The 19,054-nt window shown below is 32.3% G+C and overlaps 1 long non-coding RNA gene across 1 annotated transcript; it reads right to left on the bottom strand.

Annotated features, from left to right (window-relative positions):
* Window positions 1-13,840: 13,840 nt before the first annotated feature.
* Window positions 13,841-18,296, bottom strand: LOC134692790 (uncharacterized). The gene is made up of 2 exons (XR_010102269.1): window positions 16,434-18,296; window positions 13,841-16,099 (listed from the first exon to the last, which is right to left on the bottom strand). It is a non-coding gene; the product is annotated as an uncharacterized LOC134692790 (long non-coding RNA).
* Between the last annotated feature and the right edge of the window lie 758 nt (window positions 18,297-19,054).

The following is a 19,054-nucleotide window of genomic DNA, read 5'->3' on the forward strand; positions in this document are numbered from 1 at the left end:
AAATGGAGGGTTTGTGTGCTTGTTTTTCGAGATGTAAGCCATTGAAAATTTGGCAGGAAATAATTCTCTCTAGATTTTTCTTTTATTTAACATTGACACCTTTTTTGTTTAAAATAACAACATTTCGTAAGATTTTGAAATATGTCTTTTTAAATAAAATGTAATAAAAATATGAAAAGAAAAGTTGAGGTTAGTGGGCATTTTTTTTTAAATGTTAATACATGAAACCAGAGGATTCCAAAAATCTGGCAAAATTCAAAAAGTATGGGAGCAAACATCCTTAAATATACATTTTAACAACAGATGACCATAAGGGCATTCCTGAGTTATGTTGCCACAGACTTTTTTACCCCTGTGACTTTCATTTTTGACTGATAACCAAACATATACTGTAAAAGATAAAGTTAAATCATATTTTTATAATTCATTAATCATTACTTTATTTTGTTGTAGTTCATATTTTGTTGATTCAATCGTTTACATTTTGAAAATTGAAAGTAAATTTTTCTCAGATACCTGTATTAAGGATGTACTTAGGTGAGGTTTTGGAATTTGTGTCAAATGTTTGGACTCCTCGGTGTTTTTCTATACAATACAATGTAAAATATTTTGCCCCATAACACCCATTTATTTTTTCATATAAGACTTAATAGCTCATGAAAGGTCATTTACCAAAATTTTAGAAGATTCTTAATTTTTATTCTTTTGTTTTGAGACCTAATAATACCAATGCAAATATAAGGTAAAAGTCTGAGTCAGCCTTTTCCCGCCATATTTTAAATCTCAAATATTTTGAAAAGGAGTTCCATGACCTATCAATATTTTTAGCTTATTTTTATCCTTAATTGATGCTCTACCAGATTATAGCATCAATTTTAACTTCTTAATTTATTAATTTACACCTAACCTCACCTAAGTACATCCTTAAGGTTTCATACTGCATAAGTTTCATTTCAGTTGGAAATTAAAAAAAAAGAGTGTTGATTGTGCTATGAGATTTATCTATAATACATTTTATTTGTTTATACATGTATGTTTTTTTTGTAGATTGTGCTATGAATATGACTTTACCAAGGTTACCATCAGATGTGTCCTGCTTCATCACAGATACCTGCACAGGGATTCAGTGTTGTGTTATGAACAATTTGTTGCAACAAACTTTTGAAGTCTCATTTCTGTTGGACAGTTGTTCTAACAGAATAAGTATTGGTATAGAGAAAATACAGTACAATAGCACTTTACTGGATTTCAAATGGGGTACGATATAGTTATAACATATAAGAAAATGTTGATTTACAATCTTGCATTAAGATTGTTTTAATAATGATTAAATGATTAAAGAAATTCATTTGTCAAATTAGTTAATATCTATTATTAATTAATATTAACTAATTTCAACAACTATAAATTATCCTGAAAATGACTAGTGTAAAAACTTGTTAAAATCTTCTTAAGAAAATTGCTTGATTCAATATTTCTGAACTTTTCCAATGAGTGCAGAATATTTTTGTGCTAAAAGTAGTAGCACCTGAAAAATTTTATTACTCGAAACACATATAAAAAATCAATTAGTCATTAAAAACTATTTGCTTAGAATATTGGTTATAAAGGAGTATAGTATTTTTTATCTAAAAGAGCCATTTTGCACTGTGTAATAAGCACTTTTTTTGTTTTATAGGTACTTATCACTCATTCAGGTTACAGGGGATAGTCAGAGTTGAGTAAGTGTAACGATTTTTATAAGAGTTAAAAGAAAACTTTTATAATACAAACAAAAGATGGATAAGATTGATTAAGATACACATGTGTTACTCAACCAACATCTACACAAAGTCATGAAAGTTGTGTCATCTCAAATGTGTCTTTGTGGAGAAACAGAGCAGTATACGGCACACCTCGTACATTCATGTAAGATCCATCAGGCATTGAGAGATAAGATATGGCACTCAGAAACACCACTCAAAGAGAACCTATCTGGACCTGTGGATGATCTACAGAAGACCACATGATTTGTTGAGGAGACTGGTATCCAAGTGTAAAAGCAAACAATAAGAACAAGAAGTTCCTTGTTGCTTGTTTTTGAATCCTTTTTGCCACAATATAATGGATTTAATTCAAATTTTGGTGCACACTAAATATAGATAATGCATTGTACTTGCTTTTTAATCAAAATGTATCATTTAGAAATATTTCCAATTCCCAAGCCATGTCTGCTGGAAGGAAAGTAGTCTTATAGAACAGATAAGAAATATCATTGTTCTTTCAGATACAGCATAGAAGACCTGTATACTGAGAGATACTACTTAGTAAACATGAGAGTTTCATTTTGTTATGAGAGTACAACACCAGAGTGTGATAGCAAAAACCAATTCATTGTTCTGCAAAACACCAAACTACCTAAACAGCAGTGTGATTGGACCAGTGACTTTCATTCTCAAGGTAAATCTGACTTTAAGCAGTCAACAATCAATCAATTATTCCAGATAAATCGGATCATTTATGAAAGATTTTGTTTCATAAATAAATGTTGATGTGCAGTTATACATGAAACAGCAATTATAAAAACTAAAAAAACTAATATATAAATGTGAAGTTCACCAAAGTGTCAGTTGGTACAGTGTCATATTAGAATTTTTAGGCCTTACTTACAAAGTCGAAGGTTTGCACTCTGTCCGTCTGTCCATCTGTCAGTCTGGCAAATAGGTTTTCCAGACTTTGTTTCTTCATGCTTGAAGATATTGATTTGATATTTGGTGTATTGTTGTATCATGACAAGTTACAGGTCATGTCTGATTTTCAACATTTTAGCTCTTCCTTTTGTTCAGTTAAACCCCTTTCCCTAGAGTTAAATGTTTGATGAAATACTTATTTGTTACTAGATTTCTTTTCAAAGGCAAATAACTCATTTTTTTAAACAATTTTTAAAAGACATTGTTTTCAGATGAATGACATTTAGTGGAAGGGTTGTCTGTTATTTTATGTAGTTTAGTTTATGACAAATTATAGATCAAGTTAGAATTTTGTTCCATTACAATGAATTTTTAACCGGTAGGGGCTATGTATTGTCATGCAATACTCACAGAATGCTTGTTTTATATCTGTTCTCGCTACATGATCATGTTCTGTTCCTGTCCTTTTACAAATACAGATCTTTTTATGGAACAATGTGACAAAAGCAGAAACTTATTTCTTTGTCAATTCTCAAATTCGTTTTTCTGGCAGGCATTGAAGAAAGTCTGCCAGTCAATGCTATTATTTTGAATGCAAAATACCAAAATTTTGTACCAAAAGCAATTAATTATAATACGTATGAATGACTTGTGAATTTTTTATGACAGGATTTTCCTTGGAAACTTGGTATGATCAGCATTCATTAGTACCTGGATCACAGCTAGAAGATTGGATGATATCTGAACTACTCAACGACTTAGGAATATCACTGTATCTCAAAACAGAACAATGTTCCAGACATTCAGCACTCTTCTTCCCTAGCTCTAATGGTTGGAAAAAAGGTATTATGCTAAATTTATCAAGTCTGCAATTTACATGTTAAAAAAGATGACGCACTGGTCTAAAGAAAAAGATCTAGAATTTAAAGACACAGAAAACTAAATATTGAGCAAGCATATCTAAATCAAAACCTGCAGTTTTGATTAGTCATAACAAGAAGTGTCGTCACCACTGGTGGCTTCCTTCCTCTTGAAAACAGAAATAAGAGCATGCGGTATAATTTAGTCTTACAAACAAAGTTTGGAGACTTGTTGGTTTTTTTTTATTATTATTATTTTGTCCCCTTGATCTTTATTTTTCTTCATACAATCTTATTTATTTACTTTAATTTAACTTTAATTACAGGTTGTTCAAGCAGTGTTACTCTTCCTGATATTCCAGACCCAGCCTCCTGTTATTTAGATACAAGTTGTACCAGTGTAGAATGTTGTATAGATGTTGACTTTATTCCATACTCCTTCCATACTTACCTCAATGTAGATCCTTGTAAACAGATAATAACTGTTGGCATTGAGAAATTCCATAGGAACATTTCACTCACTAACTATCAATGGGGTACGTTATTTTATTATTTAAAGAAGGTATTATTGATAAAGCAGGACTACATCCAGTAAGTGATGAGTTTTGTTTGTATACTGTTGCAGTTGCCTTGTAACATGTCATTAATTACCTGCCAACTGTCTGCAGGTAATTTATGGAAACTACTTTGTCTATACATCTATCCATTAACTATTTTATAAAAATTAGCTCCCTTTTTACAGTTTCAAAAAATGTTACAAAATGTTTTGATGTCTTCTCACTGAGACTAAAAGTCTTATTTGATACCTATTTATTGTACTATTCACCTATTAGTTTGTCTGTGTTTCTGTTTAGAATGACTTAAAGAATTCAAAGCTTAATAGCATTGATGTCTTTAATTAATACAGAATGTCTTTTAATTATATATTTATATATTTCAAAAAAATATCCATTGAATCCCTTTCGAAATTATTTTTTTTTCATTTTTAGTCTCTTCATGTAACACAAATTAAAATGTTTTGTGAAGACAGTTAACTTCAAATTATTTTTCAAATGACATAAGTGATTAAATGTTTTTAATGTGAATACTTTTCAACATAGAAATAGAAATAATTTAGATGGTTATTTGGTCTTTACAGTTTACAACCAATACCCACTTAGTCTTGTGACCATTATTTGGTGTTCTGTTGATAAATATTAATTTTATCACATAGTTCATATGATAACAAAAGATAAAATGTTTGACATGTTTTTTTTTTACTGAGCAATGATCAACAATAATTGATTCAATAAGTAATCAATTTCTCTGTTCATGTTTTTTAACTACTCCTAAGCACTATTCCAGATTTTAGATCGACTGAACCGTTTTAAGGATATACCATTTTCATCCTGATATACCTTAATAGCTGTAATTAAAACCAGTCTTTATATGGAATAAACCATACTCATCTTGACTTCCCCCTATGTAATGAATTGGACTCAAATTAGATACTGATTAACCTTAGCTATAATTGACCAGTCTTTATACGAATAAACCATACTCGTCTCGCCTATGTAATGAACTGGACTCGTATTAGATCCTGATTTACCTGCTGACGTAATAAACAACGCTCTATAATGTTATAATCCAATTTTGTGCCAATTCATCTCTTGTCAAATGAACTAGCTCTAGCTAGACTGTATGGTATTCCACATAGACTGTCTTTGTTACCAAAAAGACTTCCTGTTGAACCCTTCTTTTTGACAAAATAAGCATGAATATATATGATATAATATAAAATTTTGCATGCATATAGTCTTCAGCTGATTTATAGCTTTATGATATATATGGTGTACAGCAATGACACAGAAACCCAATGAAACAAGTCAATATACAGACTTCAACAGTAAACTGTTTTGGCGATATCAAAGTCTGATAACTTTTTCAGTGTTTTTTTTTGTGGCAAAGGATCCCATTATTCAGAAGCTGAACCAGCTATTTCTAAACAAATTTTTGCGAATATCAATAGTTAGAGCGATCAATTTCACCAAAAATAATGGGAAAAATACTCTGAAGGGTATGAACATTTCAGTATAAGGTTTATTTTTGTTTGCAAGTCTGCCTTTAAATATTCTTGTCCGCTAATACTACTGAAAGCTGTTCTTCAAAAACAGCACAATGACACATATGTTCATAGTCTTGTTCATCATGAAATATGTTAAATAATTGCAGGAGTACAGGAGGAGTTCTGGCTTGCTGGAGTACTTCGTCTTTCCTACAAGATTGATGATTTTGATGGTGAAAGCCAGTATTTAGTCAGTCTGAACATGAGTGTTTGTTTTGAAAGTAACAAGACTTGTCACATGACAGCACAGATACTTAGTAACACCTGGCTGAAAAAGGCATTGTGTGCATGGGATTACAGCTATTATATATCAAGTAAATATTTATAAGTTTGTAGACTGCATTTCTTCCTTCTAATAAATATCTAGCAAAAAAAACCCAAGAAACTAACAGGGTGCAAGCAAAAATCATTTATGGCTGATAGAAGATGATCATTGTAATTATTGACAAAATATTATTTGGGAAAGATTGAGATTTTTTTTTTTTTTTAAACTAGAGTTTAATGATAAATGTACTGACAAAATAGGGAAATTTTATATGAATTTTGCAATGATGACTATTGTCCTTTCGAAGAGTACAGTCACTGACTGCAAAGGTCTCTTTATAATGTGAGTGCTAATGTTTTAATAAATGTGTTTTTGAGTAATTTATAACAACTTCCTGGAAGTTCATGCAATGTTTTAAAAAAACTTAAATTAAGATTTTAATTACTTTTACTTTTCAGATTTCTCACTTTCAACTTGGCTTGAAAATGAAAACATGTCAGTTCCATTGCCAAGTTATGGTCAGCTGTTATTGTTTGAAGACACAGGTCTAGCTCCATATTTATTAAATGAGGAATGTAGGGCTGATGTTACATTGTTCAACAATGCAGTTCTTACAAATGGTTTGTACCTATATGTTCAATTTAAGAAATAATTCTTTCATTCCATGCGCTATGCTCATTTTAACATAAGTAGGCATTATATTTGTTATTATCTTACGTAATTCTTTGTACTTTGAAATGAACCTATATTACACGCTTGAAATATTGCCATTTTGATTTGAATAACCAAAACCATTATAGGAAATCAACAGTTTAACAATAAAAAAGAAAAGACACATATTTTATTGAAATTAGAACATGGCTTAATTAGTAGCCAAAATTAAAGAAGAAAGTCATATTAGAATTCAAAACAGAAACGGTGTAAATATGAAATTGAGTTTAATACAACACAAGCTTATTATTTTATGTTATGTATTTTCTGTATAACATAACCATAAGAGTTAACTTTTTAAAACTTTTAGTAATCTGTTTTTATATCAATATTAAAGTGTTATCATTAACAAAATATATTTTAGCTATATATAGCTATAAATTATACATTAAGAAAAAAAAAATAAAGGTCAACAGGTATGTGTTTTTGATACAAAATTAAAAACCAACAACAGTTTAATTTTTGGCTGCAAAGTCTGAAAATTCAAAACGGCTGACCTGAAACTGATATTGATTTTTGACATATTTTTTTGTAGATATTATATCAGATTTTATTGTATGTTTTTTATGTTAAATTTTAGTTTAATTATTTACTCTTTCCAGATTGCCCATTAAATGTATCTTTGAATGTTTCGATGGAGGTTCCATGTCACCTATCTGCACTGTGTACCGGTGTAGAATGTTGTGTCCATGCCAACAATTTAAACAGAGACTTCCATACCAAAGTTCTAGTTGATCCATGTTCATATATTGTAACAGTTGGATTAGAAAATTTTGTGTACAACATTTCAATAACAGACTTTGCATTTGGTATGCAACTCTTGTTAGAATAATTTGATATCATTTTGTAAGATTTTGTAAAAATAGAAAAGTCATCTACTAACACAAATAAATTATTTGTTTTATAACTTTGGAGAAAAAAGATACATAAGTACAAAAAGAACAATGAATATATTTTGTGCTTTCCAAAAGGTTGCATATAAAATTCTAATGGTTCTTTATTTCTCTCAAAAGCTAGATGTCTATTTATAAAACATTACACAGTTGTAGAATACTGCTTGAGATAATGTAGAAAGGAAAATAAATCTGGTTCAATATGCTAAAGGGGAGATAATCAAATTTACTTGGTTCAAATACTACCAGTAATGCAGGCTGGAGGTATCCTTTTGTAAGTTAACTCACTACTATAGTTTCAATAGTGCTGTAGAATGTTTTGATCACATAAAAATATTTTTATTTAGTTGAGTAAATATTTTGCTTAGATACCACTAGCTGCTTTATAAAAGAAAAAAAGTCTTAATAGGAAGATTACCAGTTTAAGATACAGAAACTTTTGGGGCTAAAAATTTAGAAAAGGATTATATCAAAGTTGATTTCTTATACTATTTGATATTTTTGTTATCTTCAATTTATTTATTTTTTATATTGTAGGTGAAGTTCAACAGTTTTCACTGGCAGGAATTGTAAACATAAAGTATGTAATGTCTAAAAATGTAACAAGTTTCATACACATTAAAAAACCTAAATTTAGATGTGTAAGCTACTTAAATTTTATTCATTGTTAAGAATAATATAATGTATGTTAAAATACATTTTAGACATCTTTCACACATATATTGAAATGGCAATTTAAAAAGTTTAGATCAAATTAATCAAAAATGTATACATGTATAAAATATTTGTTGATATAAAGATAGATCGAGAGACATAATAGAAAGATGGATATAGTCTCCAATTTGAAATTTTACTCATGTTTGTTTTATTACCAGAATAATCATTGACTACCTTGAGGAGAAGCATTCCTATCTTGTATCCAAAAATATAAGTATATGTACTGAGAGTCAAGGCCCATGTGAGCAGGACTATATGATATTGCAGAACACTATGCTACCAGTTATGCAATGCTCTGGTAATGGTGGATTTGTAAAAGAAGGTATCTCATTGAAATATGTTCAAACTAATTACACTTTTAAAAGTTTTTTCAATTAGAATATATATTAACCCTTTCAACGCGATGACATACACCGTCCGTCACTGCTATTTGCGGCATATGCGGCGATGACAACGGATTTTTCCTAAGGACTCTTAAAACATTCGGATTTCATTCGGGTCCTCTCATATTTTTCATTGTATGATTAGAGGATATGCAAGGTCTCATTTGCGCTTGAAATCTGGCAATTTTTATTGTAAAATCATGCAGTAGAAGGAAAATTGAAGGAAAATAAAAACAAATATTTTGACAAATGGTGTAAACGGAAACAAAGCTGTAAATATGGAAATATTTCAGCATTTCTATGGCGAAACAGACAACAAGGATTAGTAAAAGGTTTCTTGTTATCTTAATGTGTTTATAAAATTAAATTTGTGTGGCAAATATGAGTTGATCGATCATTACGAGACTAGAAAAAGGAGGGGAAAACTGAGGTTGACTGAATATTTTGAGGACGGAGCCACTGATTTGTGCCACGATTACATAATATGTTGTGTATCGTGCAATACGCTACGGAATCGAGCAATTGGTGTCTTCTTTATTGTATGGCAGATAAAACAACAAAATAGATGAAGACTAAAAGTAGTTTACATTCAAAATTCAACACAAATGTAACTAGATACCATTGAGATGGGAGCCATCTCTGTGGGCCCCGCTGTCAATAACGTGGGGTAAATAAGTTGTATGGATAATCTGATATGAAGCATTATTTAAAGTTATTACATAGTCTTATGCGTGAGTTTATTCTAAGATTTTAAGTTAAAACTGATAAATATTCTCAACTGACTTTCATAGTATAATAGTGATATGACTGCATGATGTGAACTCATTGTTGACTACTCTAAGGTGATCGACTTCTGGATATATGGATTGATGTTTGAACAATATGTTTAAAGGTGCTGCCCAATTGATATTTGTCACATATTTTTAGAATTATGCCTTCAATATACTATGACCAACCAAAAAAAAATGCCAATTAAATGGTTAAAAAATGAAAAATTGCTGAGGGGCTTCAACTTTTTGAAAAATATGGATTTCACTTTAAGAAAAATATAACACAAAGAGGCAAATTATTTCTATCAGGAAAATTGTGGAATAAAGCTGTCCTCTCAAAATATAGTGTGGATCAAATTTGTTAGTGATGGACAGACCAACAGACAGACAGACCTTTGACCTAGGAAGTTGTACATACATTATGACACGCCCTCTGGTGTTGGTTAAAATGGATGTCAAGTATAAACTTTGAAATCATAACGGTTATCGGTTATCTAGACACGGGACAGGGGGTTGTCAACTGAAACCAAAGTTTTTGACCTTGACCTTTGACCTAGGAAGTTGTACATACATCATGACACACCCTCTGGTGTTGGTTAATAAACATGTTAAGTATTAAGTATAAAATCATAACGGTTATCTAGATATGGAGCAGACACGATCTTCACCACAGGACACGGGGTTGTCAATTGAAACCAAAGTTTTTGACCGTGACCTTTGACCTAGGAAGTTGTACATACATCATGACACACTCTCTGGTGTTGGTTAAATGGATTTCAAGTATAAACTTTGAAATCATAACGGTTCTCAAGATATAGATTGGACACGGTCTTCACCGAAGGACACAGGGTTGTCAACTAAAACCAAAGTTTTTGACCTTGACCTTTAACCTAGGAAGTTGAACATACATCATGACACCCTCTGGTGTTGGTTAAAATGGATGTCAAGTTTAAACTTTGAAATCATAATGGTTGTCAAGATATAGATCGGACACGGTCTTCACCAAAGGACACAGGGTTGTCAACTGAAATCAAAGTTTTTGACCTTGACCTTTGACCTAGGAAGTTGTACATACATCATGACACACCCTCTGGTGTTGGTTAAAATGGATGTCAAGTATAAACTTTGAAATCATAACGGTTCTCAAGATATAGAGCGGACACAAAGTTAAAGTGTTACGGATGGACAGACGGACGGACGGACAGACTGATCACTATAGGGCGACCCGCCTGAGGCAGGGACCTAATAAATTATACCTTTTACCTGTTAATCACCTGAAAATGCAGGTAACCTGATAAAAAATTTACTGACATAACTGCCTAACATGACAGTTCATACTCTCCTGATCATTTTTCATGCAATAACTTTCTCTGTATCTCTTATAATAAAAAAGATACAGCAGTCTGAAAAGGAATATACTGTTCTAATGAATGAACACACAAAAAATGCAGCAGCCATTTTTTTATTTTTTTGTGTAGCGTTGAAAGGGTTAAATACAAACAAAATCACCCACTTGCCTTGAAACCTAGTTTAATAAGTAGGTATCAATAAAAATTGTCTGTTTAATCTATACAATGTTAAGTTACATCTCCGTTATTTCTCATATTTTTTTCATTTATAGATATAATATGGCGGTAACTATTGACCCTAAAATTTGTTGATCTTTTAATGTATTAATTAATTATTGAAGCATTTATGTAGGTTTCTCCTACATGGTCAAATCTGTGAGACGGTGACCTGAGACATCTTTTATATGTGATCTTATGACCTAAGGTGGGATACCCTACTAGAGCATGCTGGTAGTGGTAGAAGAAACTTCTTAAAACTTTCAGTTTCTTTTCAGATTTCTCACTAGAAAGATGGAGGAATGAATCTGGGATTTCAAAGAATGACAGCTTGACCAGTGTTGATGTGTCTGAGTTATTTGAATATCTTGGTTTGTCTTTCTACCTGCTGTCTGATAGATGTAATCGCTCCATTGATCCATACATTCTAGCCACCAATGGATGGAACTCATGTAAGCAGAAAAAAAATAATGTTATTAGAACTTTGAGAATGGGGGCTTTAACTTTAAATATATAATACTATGTTAACATTATACAATAAACTTTAATTCAGATTTTTTATTTCCATGTTATTCAAGTACGAGATATTTGTCACTGGATTTTCATCAATCACAAATTAATTTGATCAATCAATTATAAATCAGATTAAATTTTCAAAATTGTATCATATCCCTTATGTAGTTTACTATGCATGTTTTGTTCAATCAAGCTTGCTTGCTTAGAATTTGAAGAGTAAGGCAGCAGTTTAAAATGATTTTTAATTCACCTTAGTTTGCCCAACCACTGAAGGTCTGAAAAATTTGAGCGGACCTGTAAGCTGTAACCTTGATGCTGCATGTAACAAGATGAAGTGTTGTGTTGATGTAGAAGATCTTGGAAGGACAATGGAAGTATCAATGTCTCTAGACCATTGTAGCAGTATACTGACTATCAAACTAGAAAGATTGTCAGAAGAAATATCATTGGTGGATTACAAATGGGGCAAGTCTAAAATGGTTTTGGAATAAAGTTTATTTGTTCTAAGATGTTTATTATGCTTCCTCATAGTGTTGAAATATGATTCACAGTGTAGATACTATTCTGTACGCTATCCAGAAGTCACCATTTTTGAAGCGAGAACTTTTTGGATCACATTCTAAATTTGTTGGATATACTATATTAAACGGTAAGATGTTCATCTGTACATTGCTTAATGATCATTTCAGCTGACATCTATATTCACAAATGGTTTATAATTAAATTTAGCACATTCATTATTCGTATCTTTGCCTTAATCAAGAGATTTTCAAGTGCATCACTAAGGAAAATCAGTCTGAGAACCTAAAAACAATCTTTTTGCACCCTTACTGTACAAATTAACGTAAAACCCAGACTTAATTAACTAAATAAAGTATATTGTTAGTGGTGGTAAAAGTTTCAGCAAGATCTTTGAAGCCAGAAATAAGAAAATTACACTTGTTTGAATTTCTCACTGTACGATCAGTCTCGCTTGTATATTTTGAAACTGTATGATCAGTCTTTATTTCTCTGTATTCTAGTGGTGATTTCAAAGTTATTTGCGATACATTTGAAGGGGGCAATTTTTATAAATAACACAAATATATTTCAATAAATTCACATCCTGAAAACTTATGAATCATGTTTAAGCTTGATAGGGTGTACTCGACTTACTTCATTAAGTATAAGGATGTTTGAATGTTGCTGAAATAAGAGGAAGTTTTGTTTGTTTATATAAGTTTCAGAAATGTCCTCCGTTATACTTAAAATTGTACAAACACACAGATTTAATTGTTATACAAACATTTGAGGCCGTACTGTAGCCTATAATGGATCACAGTTCCTTCACTTTGTTTTGGATGTAGATATGTCTCTTTCACATGCAATTGTACACCACTTTGTAAAGCGGTGGTTTATAGTGATAATGAAGTCCGTCTTTCCGTTCGTCCGTTGGACCAGTACAACATGTTTCGCGGTTTTGTAAGGGCATCTCCTCATAAACCACTTAATATACATTGGGGTTTCCAGACATTTTTAAATGGAGAGGGGGTCCAATCCAGGAGAAAAGAGGATTACAAAAATGTTTCCATACAAATGCATTGAAAGTTAAAGAAAGAGTTTCAAACCGTCGGATCCCAATTGTCAATAAAATACCCCGAAATGACAATGTTAAACAATTTAAACGAGAAAATTAACGGCCTTATTTATATAAAAAAAGGAATGTATTTCGAATTTTATTAAAAATCTTTTATGGGGTTTCTTTGTATAAGATACGGACTTGAACATTAGATTATATGGGGGCACCCATCAGGTATTTCCAACCGTTACCTCCAAAACCAATTGTTAAACTTTTCTAAAATTGCTCCATTTTTAATCAATTAATGTATTATGGACCTTCTATTTCGAATTTTTGGTTAAAATATTTTTGATGTTTTTATATCTAAAATACGGACTTTGTCATAACCTTATATTGGGCGTACCTATTTTATATCCACATCTTCCTTCAGACACTTGTCATAACTTAATGAATCTTTTTCAGATTCCTTATCATTTGATTAAATTGTGCACCTCTTTTTTTTATTTTTCGAAAATTCAGCAGTTTCCTAGTTCCATGATAAGGACTTTTCCACTACCTTATTGGGTAATACCAATTTACTATATGCAACTTTCAAAAACTTACCATATATTAATAAAACTTCCACATATTCGTTATTGAATGATGCCCCTGTGCACCTATAATTTAGTTTTTTTGGTGGTCTATTTTTTTCCAAAACATGGACTATAGAAGTGGCAGGGTATAATTTCGTTAATTCTTTGCTCAATACCTAAAGTTTTCCAACAAAGCTTTCTCTTTCTATTTTTTGTCATTTTAAAAGAGAAAAGCTTGATGTTTATACACAACACAATTTAAGATATATGTTTTATTATTCAAATATCAAAACATACTAAAACTACAACTAAATATTAAAATAAACTGTATCATAACCGTACATATTTTTCTACATTATATGACAAACTATATAATACATTATTGGCTTTCTGGGGGCTACTCATTCACTTAAGAGAATTGAAATAAACATTTCAAACTATTCAAAATATGAGAAAATAAATTCAAAACTTATCAAAATATGAGAAAAATAAAAATATGCGATTAGTAAAAAATGTTCCTGGGGCGATCCCCAGGAATGAACCTATGTGTTTCCTGGGGCGATCCCCAGGAATGAGCCTATGTGTTTCCTGGGGCGATCCCCAGGAATGAGCCTATGTGTTTCCTGGGGCGATCCCCAGGAATGAACCTATGTGTTTCCTGGGGCGATCCCCAGGAATGAGCCTATGTGTTTCCTGGGGCGATCCCCAGGAATGAGCCTATGTGTTTCCTGGGGCGATCCCCAGGAATGAACCTATGTGTTTCCTGGGGCGATCCCCAGGAATGAGCCTATGTGTTTCCTGGGGCGATCCCCAGGAATGAACCTACATTCCTCGACAGGAATGAACCTAATTGCTCCTGGGCGATCCCAGCGTAGTAAAAAATACTACTTAAAATACAATTTGTTCCTCGACAGGAATTAACCTATCTGATGTATTATTGAATTGGGGGAGTATGATTCCCCTGGAATTAAAAGCCAAATGAAATGAGTTCATAAAATGAAAGAATGAAAGCCCCCAAGAAATAATAATGGTAGCAAATACAAATGTAAAAAAAGAAAAAAAAATGACATTAACAATACAATAATTCCAATAACCACACCTTCCTGTTGTGCTTTAGAACGAACCCTCTACTAGTTCTGAAAGAGTGCTCACAATAATCACTTCTCTCTTACCCAGACGGATAAAATAAAACTGTCTTACATACATGTAGTTAAAATTCTTGCGTTTAATGTTTAAAGAAGTGTGACTGTAGTTCTGACACATTAACTATGAATGCATGAATCAAGGTATCGTCCTCCTTATATAAACGGTGCTATATAGTTCTGAAGTCTGCATCAAGATATAGCTATCCTCATGTCTAGTGCTTAATAGTTCTGAATTCTGCATCCGAAAACGATAAGTTAAAATAAACAAAAGTTGAACTGTTGTCTAACACATTATACTATATATGAAGGCAGGCATCAGGGTATTGTTGTCTCATATATACCGGTGCTATAAGTTCTGAAGTCTTCATCCGAAAAACGAAGGTTTAAATATCTGTATCTGTATTTTCCTGTAAAAATAAAAGAAAAGAAACAACCTGGGAAGTCTTAGTAATCCTTTAACAAGAGGGTCTAAGTGAAATACTAGCTGAGTTAAATATAACACATTAATACATAATAAAAGATAATATGACCTGTGACGATCCAGCAGGCGTAGTACAATACACATAAATAAATTAACCTGTGGCGATCCAGCAGGCGTATAGTACAGTATACATAAAGATAATGAATGATCTGTGGCGATGCAGCAGGTACAATAAGACCTGTGGCGATCCAGCAGGTGTAGTACAATATACATAAAGAGAATGAATGATCTGGAGCGATCCAGCAGGTACGACCTGAAATATAATATATATAACTGTACTGTATGAAATGTACACCTGGAGCGATCCCTGCATGTGTGGATCAATCTAGACTAAAGATATAAACATGATAAATACTGTGTGCTATATGTACTATCTGCTGAAATATAATACATATAAAATAAATACATACATGTATGCATTACTATACTGAGAAATAAAAAGAATGAATGACCTGTGGCAATCCAGCAGGGGTAGTACGACCTGTGGCGATCCAGCAGGCGTAATACAATACACATAAATAAAATAACCTGTGGCTATCCAGCAGGTGTAGTACAATATACATAAATAAAATAATCTGTGGCGATCCAGCAGATGTAGTACAATATACATAAATAAAATAACCTGTGGCGATCCAGCAGGGGTAGTACAATATATATAAATAAATAAAAAACCTGTGGCGATCCAGCAAGCGTAGTACAATACACATAAATAAAATAACCTGTGTAATAAGAAAGAATGACCTGTGGCGATCTAGCAGGCGTAGTACAATACTCATAAATAGATAAAATGACCTGTGGCGATCCAGCAGGTGTAATACAGTATACATAAATAGAATGACCTGTGGCGATCCAGCAGGTGTAGTACAGTATACATAAAGAGAATGAATGACCTGTGGCGATCCAGCAGGCGTAGTACAATACGTACAATATACAAAGAGAATGAATGACCTGGAGCGATCCAGCAGATGTAGAACAATATACATAATAAGAAAGAATGACCTGTGGCGATCTAGCAGGCGTAGTACAATACCCATAAATAAATAGAATGACCTGTGGCGATCCAGCAGGTGTAGTACAGTATACATAAATAGAATGACCTGTGGCGATCCAGCAGGTGTAGTACAGTATACATAAATAGAATGACCTGTGGCAATCCATCAGGTGTAGTACAGTATACATAAAGAGAATGAATGACCTGTGGCGATCCAGCAGGGGTAGTACAACCTGTGGCGATCCAGCAGGCGTAGTACAATACGTACAATATACATAAAGAGAATGAATGACCTGGAGCGATCCAGCAGGTACGACCTGAAATATAATATATGTAAATTAACTGTACTGTATGAAATGTACACCTGAGGAGATCCCTGCATGTGTGGAGCAATCTAGACTAAAGATATAAACATGATAAATACTGTGTGCTACATGTACTATGTGCTGAAATATAATACATATAAAATAAGTACATACATGTATGCAAAACTATACTGAGAAATGTCCATCTTGGGAGATCCTGGCATGTGTAAAATAATCTAGTATAGAGATAGCAAATAGAACAGCGATATATGAACATGATAAAAACTGTGTGTTTCTGTACTACATGTATGTGCTGAAATATAATACATGTACATATAAATATAAATTCATACTATATTGTACGAAATGTTAACCTGAAGAGATCTCTGTCGGTGTGGAACCATCTTGAATAGAGATAGGATACTGTGTGATTCTATGTGCTAAAATATGACATTGATACATAGTATTACTCATTATATACATGTATGTATCTGCTGTTATTACAAATGTATGTTTTGCTTATCACTAAAATAAAAAATATTACTTATACTTAACAAAGGCAAAGTTTCCACCAATACAATACATTCAGTTGCATATCCTTAAGAAGTTCAGACATATACGTGCTTGAGTATACATGTCCTCGAATCTCCATGCTGCTCTTCACACCCTACTCTACAGTAGTATATGATAAACCTGTATACTAGTATATGGTAAACCCGAAGTGTTCTGTATGATCTAAGCGTTCCCTCAGTCCTTGTGCTAGTGTTGAAGAACTGCTGAATTAATACAATGTAAGGACTAATTGGAACTATATATTCTAGGTTGAAACAAAGTGTCCGCCAGAGGCAGAGGTTCTGCATAATAACCATAACATATCGTATATATCTCATGTATCACGATCATTGACTCCTGAGCCTGGGCGGTAGAAACATGCTTATCGGCTGCTTATCAAAGAAAGTAAGCATTAAGGCAAATGGAATGTGTATACATAGCTAGTGTGTATACTGATATAGCATGAGTTCAAACGTAGTGTTATGGAATATTGAATGCCGTCGACATAGCGATAAAACTGCGGGCATAACGTACGGGAAACTTGTAATGATACTGACATTTTGGAAAATGCTGACAAACAGTTATTTATTAATCAAGATGTGTATTAAATATTGAACGAACGTTTACACACTTAGTCTACTCAATCGTAGTTCTATTCCAATTATTGTTATTGTTTACATATATGCGTTGCATTGTGGGATCGCGCACTTGAAAATGCTGTCATGGCCGAATGTCTCGATATCGAAATAAGGTCAATCAGTCATCTCATAGCGTGAGCTGGACATCTATGTTCTTGTTCTCAACTCTACAAGAAGAGTTAATCCAGTTTCGAAATATTAAAGATCATAATACGATTATCTGTGTTACCTGGGCGCGTACCCATAGCACGCACTTGGAAAGTGATATTGAAGTGATAAAAATTACTCAATCAAATGTACAATATCCAATCACTATTCCAAAGAAACGTATATCCATGTCAATATCCGTTAACATAAAAAATAAAACAATTTCGAATATGGTTCGAAAACAGTAAAATAACTGATTGTAATGCATCAAATACAACGATGCTTCCTCTCAATTCATCAACAATACTCTAACCCCCCTCTAGGGCACTATTCCTACTAAGCTAAAAATAGATGTTATGTAATTGCCTAAGAATAGACTAGATACCTGCCTGCTGAAATCATTGATAACAGATACATTGTATTGTGTATAAACTATAATTTAATAAATCAAATTTCCTTATGTTATCACCAATTGGTCAACGACAGACGGTGTAAATAGTCTTTAAAAATGTAATATTTAAACAGATAACTGCAACGACACACTAATAAAAAATCCACAAGCAAATCATGTATTGCTTTTTAGGTATTTGATTTTAAATAAGACTGACGGAACAACATATAATTATTTTGCCGTCTACAAAAATCATCAGAAATATTTTTGTATTGTTTGATGAAAGAAATTACACGTTATAGTTCCATGGACACAATCATAATATCACATAGACACGTATATACCTTCAAATTGCCGTTGGTTTTTTTCCTTCAAAATCACGACTGGTCATACAGACAAAAAATCTGAAATCACTACTAGAATACAGTCACTTTTAGACTGATCGTACAGTAATTTATTTTGGGATCTTCACGGAAAGCATATTTTTTATTTGAAATACGAAAATTCTACTTATATAGGTAAGAATATTGAAACAGTATATATTTAACTGTAAACTGATGCAAATATTTGCAATAAAATATCATTTGCTTTGTACTACGGGAGCAAAATTGTCCATCGATTTCACTTTTTTTCTATGAAGTTGGTGTGATGCACACGTATATTTCATAGTCTACTGCATGTTTTTGTTACAGTTACTCATATTTATGATGCTATACATACATTTAAGATGTGCAAAACACTTTATAGATATAGGAGTAAACAAATGATGAGAAAATGCACCAAAACAAAACCGTTCTGTTAGCCAGTTTGAAATCCTCGCT

The sequence above is a fragment of the Mytilus trossulus genome, chromosome 12, assembly GCF_036588685.1.
Source record: "Mytilus trossulus isolate FHL-02 chromosome 12, PNRI_Mtr1.1.1.hap1, whole genome shotgun sequence".
NCBI lineage: Eukaryota > Metazoa > Mollusca > Bivalvia > Mytilida > Mytilidae > Mytilus > Mytilus trossulus.